Below are 8841 nucleotides of genomic sequence, written 5' to 3' on the forward strand. Positions count from 1 at the left end.
ATAGGACTGGAGGGCATGTTAGTGTTGCCCCCAAGACTGAGAAAGGGCAGACGGCCAGAAGAGCATGCCCAGTGTTACACGTGGGGCTAGAGGAGTGGGGGAGAGGACTGGAGGACTGTGTTTAACACAATGCCCAGAGGCTGGGGGAGTAAGGAACAGGACTAGGAGTGTGTTTAGCATTATACCTAGAGGCTGGGGAGGTAGGGGTCATGACTGAGTGTATTCAGTGTCACACACAGAGACTAGGGGATGGGCGAGAAGACTGGGGGAGTGTGTTCAGTGTCACACAGGACTGGGGGAGGGGGACAGGACTGGGAGTGTGTTGAGTGTTACACCCAGGGGCTAGGGAAGTGGGGGACAGGATTGGAGAGTGTGTCAGTGCACCTGGGGTTTGAGGAGTAGAGGAGAGACCTGGGGGAGTGTGAGTGTCACACACACAGGGCTTGGGGAGCAGAGGAGAGGATCAGGGTAAGTGTTCAGGGACTGCACTGGGGGAGTATGTTAGTGGACCACACAGAGTCAGGATAGAGGGTCTGGCAGGAGTGAAGGGAAGGCAAATGGAAACCAATTCATCTGTTTTTGCCTCTGGTTCTCTGTGGCTGTTATCACTCTGTTCTTCATGGTCCGTTGTCCCGCTGTCCTTCCTCAATTATCCCTTTCATGAACCTCTCAACCCACCTTTATTAGTTCAGTGTGATGCATCCATTTGTCTCCTGTTAGGTGGAAGATGGCCTGAGAAAGGGGAGGTTTGTGCTGTTTTTGAAACCCCCCGTCATCCAAGCCCCAGGACATCCTCTCTTTCTGGATCCCAACTCCTCTTGCACAGGAGACCCTGGGCTAAGATGGAGGTTTGTGCAGGCCATGTCTTGCTTTTTTTCCTAGAAGGCAGTGGTGTGGAATGTGGAGGCTCAGGAAACTCTTCATCACAATGAAATTAGAGAGGGATTTGAAATCAATGTCTTCCTCCACTGATTTCCATTGGCATCTCCTTCTTTTGCCCCCAGTTCCTGAACCTTTCATTCTGTCCTCACAAACACCATCCTCCATTGTCAGTTTTACCAGCCTCTTTTCCCTAGGAGTATCTGGCTTTCTTTGCTCATCTCTGTCTATGACACCCAAGGGACTAGCTCCTTGATAGGTCAAGGGTATGCAGCCCTCCCAAACTCCCTCTGGGAACTTGGACCCCAGAGGGAGCCCTTCCCTTTCAGCCCCAGGCTGAGGGCACTGCAAAGGCACCTGCTGTAATGAAAGAGAAACATCTGCTTGTTTTGTTTACATTTCATCCAGATGTTTGGGTGCCATATAGATGCAGCCTGTGGGTTGTCTGAATGCCGTGACTGGAAACTGAGCTTCCCTCTGCTTGGAGCAGGGAGGCAGAGAGGGAGGGACTTTGAACTGAGAAGGAAATGGGGCTGGACTCCAGACCCTGACTGGGGATGGGGTGGGGGAGGGGCAGGAAGGTGCGACAAGGAACGTGGGGAGGATTGCAGCCCAGCCGTGGCAACAAGTGGAAGGAGATTGCTCATAAACATTGGATCTGTTTACAAAGCCACCAGTGGAGGCAAGCACTTGCCAAGCCTTGATTTTGAAAAACTGCCCCTTCTAGTGTTTTCTAGCACTTCCCAGATACCAAGTGAGGGCCTACACTGTGCTCTGCAGGCCTCTCCTACACCCCTGACCCACTGCTCTCTGCACATCCTGGTTCATGGTTGGGAAGCAAAGAAAAGCAGCTCCAGGGCCTCTAGCCCAGAGCCCAATTAACAATGCCTGGCAGTGAGCATAAATCACCACACTCCCCCTTTTCCTGGGCTCAGGGCTGGAAAGTATCAGAACTGTGCAAATACTTGGGATGTTTCTCTTTATTAGTGATAAAATATTGGACGTCAGCGTGCGCCATTTCATGCCCTGCCTCCGACAGTTGGAGCAGTAATTGTGATGAATAGGGGCCTAGGGGCAGGGCTGCAGGCGTTTAAGAAGGCTCTGCGGATTGAAAATATTAGGATTGATTAAAGGTCAAATACTTTATAAATTTATCAGTGCTAGATACATTCTGCCCAGGTGGGGGCTACCCTTCCAGGCAGTTTAAAAAAGAACTCAGTATGGTTGAACGCTCTCCTGCCCCTTCCCTCCTGTCCCACCGTATTTAACCTACAAAACTGATTCAACAAGCAGACATTTTCCTGTAATTTGTGTGCCCTTTTGCATCTCCTGCCAGGAGACAAGTTCAGCACGGACATCTTTGGGAGGAGTCTGCCCATTTCTCACTGGAGAAAAAAGAAAAACTTCCCTGGGATTGAATCGGTGGAGATAGAAGCTGGTTGAGGCTTCCAGGCTGCTCTGAGATGAGCACAGAGCTTCCCAGGGACATTATCAGAAATAGCTGTTACCCACCCAGGGAGCACACAGGGCAAAATTCTGTCTTTCCCAAAAGGACTTTCTGATTTCCTGTTATTTGATAAAGAGATCTTTGTAACTCTTTGACTGCTAGCAAGCTCAGAGTAAAATTCTGTTTCATCACCACAGCAGACCTCTCCTGCCTCCTTATGATAAGGGTTGTCTACTGAACAAATGTTTATTGAAGCAGGAAGCATTCTAGTGCTGGGGATGAAGTAGGGAACAAAATAGATGAAAAGCCCTGCCCCATGGAGCTTATATTCAAGGGAGGAGAGAAAAAATAAAAACGTATAAATTGTATAGATATTACATAATAATCAATGCTAAGGAGAAAAATAAAGTAGAGGAGGATAGGAAGTAGGAGGGCAGTGAGAGGAGATTGACATTTCGGAAATGATCAAGGAGGGCCTGTCTGAGACCTGGAGGAGGTGAGGGAGTGAGCCAGACAGTTATTGGGAGGAAGAGTGTTTGTACACTTGTTTTAATTGTGCTAGCACCTAAGTATTTCAGTATTGGTTGTCCTCATCCTTTTCGGAATTTGGTGTGGTATAAATAAAAACATATGCAGAAAACGAATGAGGTAAAATAGAACCTGCTCAGTGAAAGAGATTTCCAACACCTTAGGCTAATGGTTTGCATCAGAATCACCTGGAGGGCTTGTTAAAACAAAAATTGCTGGGCTCTAACTCTAGAGTGTCTAATTCAGTGGGAGTCTGAGAATTTGCAATTCTAGCAAGTTCCTAGGTGATGCTGTTGCTTCGCTGCTGATCCAGGGACCAAAATTTGACAACCACTGCCCTAAACCAACAGCGCATGCTCACAGGTGAGGCTTCCTGGGAGAAGAAAACTTGGAGAACAGTTTGGGAAGAAGGGTAAAGAGTAATTCTTCAGTCTCATTCTTTAAAAACAAGAAACAGTGGATATTAAATCAGACTGTGGGCCAAACTACAGGTGGGTGAGCAATGGGCCAGTTGGTTGAAGTTGAAGCTGACATTTCCTCTTCCTCCCTCCAACATCCTGGGCTGGGACAGAGAAAAAAGAGCCAGCAGAGAAAGGAAGAACACCTGTACCTGGGCAGGTGTGTTGGCCAGCTTAAGACTTGGGAACTGGAAGACAGGGAGGCAGAAGTTAGAGAAGCGTTCCTCCCCCTAGACCAAGCCTCAGGAAGCTCTGCAGGTAAGGGACACACACACACACACACACACACACACACACACACACACACACACACACACATTTCTAAAGGCAGCTTTCCCCAAAGGCTCTCAATGTAACACTGCTACCAAGGGATACCCATCGCTGTCACCAAAAAATGATTCTTTTGTGAAACATGTTTAGATCACACTGAGTTAAACAAATTTCTTTAATGCAGGACTTCTCAGGCCCTCTAATATGCAAAGTGCACTGTGAATCTCCCCAGATGAGGATCTAGTATCCAGTGTTTCATAAACTTTTTGACTACACAATCATCTTTACTTTCTCATTTTACAAGACCAGTGTACAGTGGGATATGCTTTGGAAAACACTGCTCTTGGGATTAAGTGGTCTCCTTTAAATCACACTGATGGGCAAAATGATGAAACCCTCACGCAGCCAAGAACTCTGAAAGCATCTTCAGCAGACATGCAATCAGTCCTTTGTTTTCTTAAAGATTCTAGTTGCGTTAGAAGGGTTCCTAACTCTGCCCAGGGTTCAGCACCAGTCCTTAGGTCCGCATGAGTCTTGGAGGTAAAAGTGTGGACTCCTGAACCTTATGTATTCAACATGGACAGGACTAGAAGATGCCATCACTCCCGTGGATATCTGAGTCTTGTTCAAATATACTCCCGCTGCACAGAATGTGTAGAACTGTGTGTTGACTAGCTGGGCCTGCAGAATTGATTGAACAGGGCATGGGTACTTTACCGAATCTGAGCACCTGGCTCCAGTCTGTAAGCAGGGCCTGTAGCACTGAGAAGGGGAGGGGCATAGAGGCACAGCTGGGTCTGGAGAACAGCAGCCCTGATATTTACGACTATGATGGTCCTTCTCTAGAGGACCTGCTTTGGAACATAAATAAACTTAATAGGCTTCAAATAATTGTGACAACTGAGTTTAAACCCCAGACTGTGGTCTAGGGCAATGGATGTCTCTCCCCAGAAAGCATCATGCAGTCATCCTGATGCCAAAGAGACAATTTCAGTCTTGAGCATAGCGGCACCATTGACTTGTTGGTCTTTGGGCAAAGAGACTGGGGATGGGGAAGTGGCCTTGGGAGTGAACCAGAGGAAGGAGGTCCATTCTTGCAGAATGTTCCAGTGTCCCAGGCTGAGATATATTACTTACCTAGTCCAGCCTCCAACCTAATGGGATAGATTTCAGATCTGACTCCTTCTTTGTGGGGAAGGGTAAGCCCATCCCTTTCCCCCTTCCCAGCCATTTCTAGAAGCTGTTGCTGAGACATGTAGAATTATAGCTTTGGTTCAAGGCACAGGCATATTTTGAACACTTTCTGTGTGTAAGACAACATATCATCTTGTAGGAAAGAAAGACACATCTCTCGTACAGAGCAAACTGGGATAAAGGGCCATCATATAGAGTTATAAAGAAAACGAAGGAGATAACATGGATTAGTTTCTGCTGAATAGGGACGGGACTTTCCAGGGGAGGGAGAGACCTAAACAAAGGCATAGAGATGAGGGAGTACCAGGAATGTTCAGAGAACAGTGTGGTCGAGTGAGAGAGCAAGCAGAAAAAACGTGTTGGAGCCAGAACTCGAAGAGTCTTTTCTTTCTTCCTGCAGGATTCGGATTTCATCAAATAAGCACTAGGAAGCACAGTTTTATTTTATTTTTTTTAAAGTTAATACATGCATAAAGTCTTCAAACAACACAAATTGTATATTCACTGAAAAGTGTTTCTCCTTCTCATCCCTGAGCCCTAGTCACTCAGTTCCCTTTCCAGAAGCAGCTGTTATTACCAGTTTCTTGTGCGTTCTTTCAAAGGTATTCCATATCTTTGTAAACATATATGTAAATATATCTCCCTGTTACTTTTTAAACACCAATATTAGTATATTATATACACCGTCCTGTACCTTGCACATTATGCTTAACCATAAATCTTGGAGATTTTTAGGTGGAGTTCACTGCATTCTATAGTTGATGTAATAAGACTCTATTAATGGACATTTGGTGTTTCCAATCTTTTGCCCCTTCAAACAATGATGGAGTGAATACCTTTGTATGTACATCATTTTGTGCATGTATCTATAAATTCATAGAAGTGGAATTGCTTGATTAAAGGGTATTTGCATTATGATATAATAGACTTTACATGAAAAAATTTCATTCAGGGGATACTGGGACCAGGTCTGTTTTAGGAAGGTCCTTTTGGATGATGGGCAGGAGAAGAGACAAGTTTGGAGAGTGCTGTGATTAAACCAGGTGAGACCGATAAGGGGAAATAGAGTGAAGGGCAAGGATGGGAGAGACACAAGTAACTGATCAGATGTTACTAATAACATGGCAGAGGAGAAATCAAAGACAACTTGGATATGCAGAGCCCCACAATGGGGATAGACTAACCAAGAAATAGGAGGTGTAGCTTTTAACATTTTCTTGAAAAAAAAAAAAAAAAGCAACAACAACGGAAATGTGTCTGCATAGGTAGGAAAGCAGAAAGCGAAAATACCACCACCTCAGGACCTCTAGAGCAGAAAGGAGACTGGTACTCAAAAAAAGGGGACATCTCCTAATGTCCCCTGGGGATAAGTTGATCAGACCCAGTGTGGTTACAGACAAGCAAAAGGTTAAGAGCATGAACGTTAGAGTTTTTGAGTTTGGAAACAGCTTATGAGTTGCATTAATCAGTTTAGGTTTTCAGCTGGAACCAGCAATCATCACATTTCAGTGGCTAACACAATAGGTTATTGCTAGCTCATATCACCATCCAATGCAGGTTGATGAAGGGGCTCTGCTGAAAACAGTTGTTTAGAATCCTGTATTCTTCCATATTCAGGTTCTACCCTTTCTAGGCCCTCAGAATCCTCTCCATTCAGTCATTGAATAGGAAAAGAGAGAATCATGTATGGGCAGAAACTGGAAATGACGTATGTCACTTCTATCCACTTTCTATGGGTCAGAATTCAGTCAGATGGCTGCATCTAACTTCACAGGAGGGAAAGTGACATCTTGTTGTGTGCCCAGGAGGAAAAAAAGAAATGTCTGATGAACACCTAGCCAACTTCTGCTTCCAAAACTATGAGTCCTGGGCAAATTATTGAACATCTCAGAGGCTCAGTTTTCCCATCTGTAAAATGGGAATAATGATACTATTACCTCATAAGTAGGATTCTTGTGAGAATTAGTTTACGTATGTATGTCGTCCACTTAGCCTGCCATAAGTAGATGAATGACCATTGTAGCAAATATGTGTACATATTCGTAGCATGAGTTATTTGGTTGTGACCCTATGAGAGCAATTGTGGTGGTTTTCCCAGCCTTTCTCTGCCCACTCCAGGTCTATGCAGAGAGAGGAAAGTTCAGTCTGTTTATGACTGACCTACACCATTCTGGCCCCAAAGTAGATTTATTTTCCTGAAATAAATCATTTGGTTTGGCTGACTCCATGGATCAAATGCATGAGATTATTTCCAAATCTCACTATGCCTGGTCCATGTAGACAGAGCCATAACCTCTGCCAGACAGCTCTGCTCATAGCATATGCAGGCTGCAGAATGATTCTTGTTCACTCTTTCATGTTATTCCCACACTTCAGAAGTCTGGAGGGAAGCTGAATGTTTGCTGTTCTGGGATCATTTGAAGCCGGGCATGCAAAGAGTTCCGAGTCACTTTCAAGTCTGCCCGTAGGAAATCTTTCTTGGCAACCAGACAACTAGAATTAGTTATTAAAGGCATGTCAAATGAATAAAGACACCTCTGTGAGGAAAACCACAAGAGCAGTTACTTTTTCTAATATGAATAGGAGGCTAATATCAAATCACCTTTAATTTTCCACTCTTTCTTTGCTCTTTCGATAGTAGGTCAAATCTAATAATACAGATACAGTGGAAAACCATTTCTGTTTTCATCTATCACAGTACATATGCCCATTGCAGATGGGTGTCTTAAAAACCAGGGTCTGGAATTTAAATGAGTACCTGCACACTGACAAGGCTGTTTCCTCCAGGAATGTTCTGCTGGGTGCCAAGCTTGTGTTGCCCTTATGGGCTGTGAGAAGCTAATCCATGAGACAGAATAAAGCATGGTCTTGTCTCTATACCGTACACCCCACAGAACCCAGGACACAGCGTTTGCTGAAAGGCAAGGATGACCATGAAGACCTAGCCACCATGTTCCACAAGGACCAGGGGAGAAAAGCTGTGGGAAGGTATTTTGTAAACACAAGCCTGCTTTCCAGATATGAGTTCCCAAAGGCCTGGTGAACTCTCTTTTCCATGTGGCCTATATTTAGGCTCACTGTGGATAGATTTGTGGACAGGGGGAGCTGGTGACCAACAGGGAGTGCTGTTTAGCGGTTAGGAGACTCCAGAATCTGGAGCATTGCCTGGATTCAAACCCCGGTGCTGCTGTGTTTTGTTGTTATAATGGGCTAGCTGCTCTGTTTCTCTGGGCCTCAGTTGCCTCATCTATAGAATGGGGATAATAATATCTACCTCGTATGGTTGTTGTAAGGATTAAATGAAATAATTCTTATGAAGTACTTAGAACAAATGTGTGGCATCGAGTAAGCTCTCCATGAATGTTGACTATTTTCACTAGTGTTATCAGCAATAATATTAGAGTTACCAATGGGGAAAGGATCCCTGGGTGGATGGGTTGCACAAACTCAAACTATATGGACTTCATATAGAAGGGAATTTAGTTGTTTTAGGGAAACAAATTAGTTTCCCTCTCGGGTGTAGCCACCTTGAAAGCTCTTCTGTTGGGTAGACATGACTTCAGGCTTCATGGTAAGATGGGGAAACTGCCTCCACACAAAAGCCCTCCCAGGCAGGCAGTTTCATATTCTGGAAACAGAGTTTGTCATTGAAGATCAGAAATACAGAAACCATTTGTCATTATCAGTTCAGGCTGCTACAACAGAATACCATAAACTGGGTAGTTTAAACAACAAACACTTGTTTCTCACAGTTTTGGAAGCTGGGAAGTCCAAGATCAAGGCACCAGCAGATCTGGTATCTGGTGAGGGTCCTCTTCATGGAGAGAAGACAGATGGCTGTCTTTTCTCTGTGTCCTCACCTGACTCTAGTCTCTTTCTCTTCTTGTAAGGTCATTAATGCCATCATGGGAGCTCTATCCTCATGACCTCATTTAAACCAAATCACCTCCCAAATGCCCCAACTCCTAATATCATCCTATTCGGAATTAGGGTTTCAACATATGAATTTTGGGGGATAGAAACGTGCAGTCCATAATACCGTTTAACTGACCACGCTTACTCCAG

Source organism: Pan troglodytes, chromosome 12 (assembly GCF_028858775.2).
Source record: "Pan troglodytes isolate AG18354 chromosome 12, NHGRI_mPanTro3-v2.0_pri, whole genome shotgun sequence".
In the NCBI taxonomy this organism is placed as follows: domain Eukaryota; kingdom Metazoa; phylum Chordata; class Mammalia; order Primates; family Hominidae; genus Pan; species Pan troglodytes.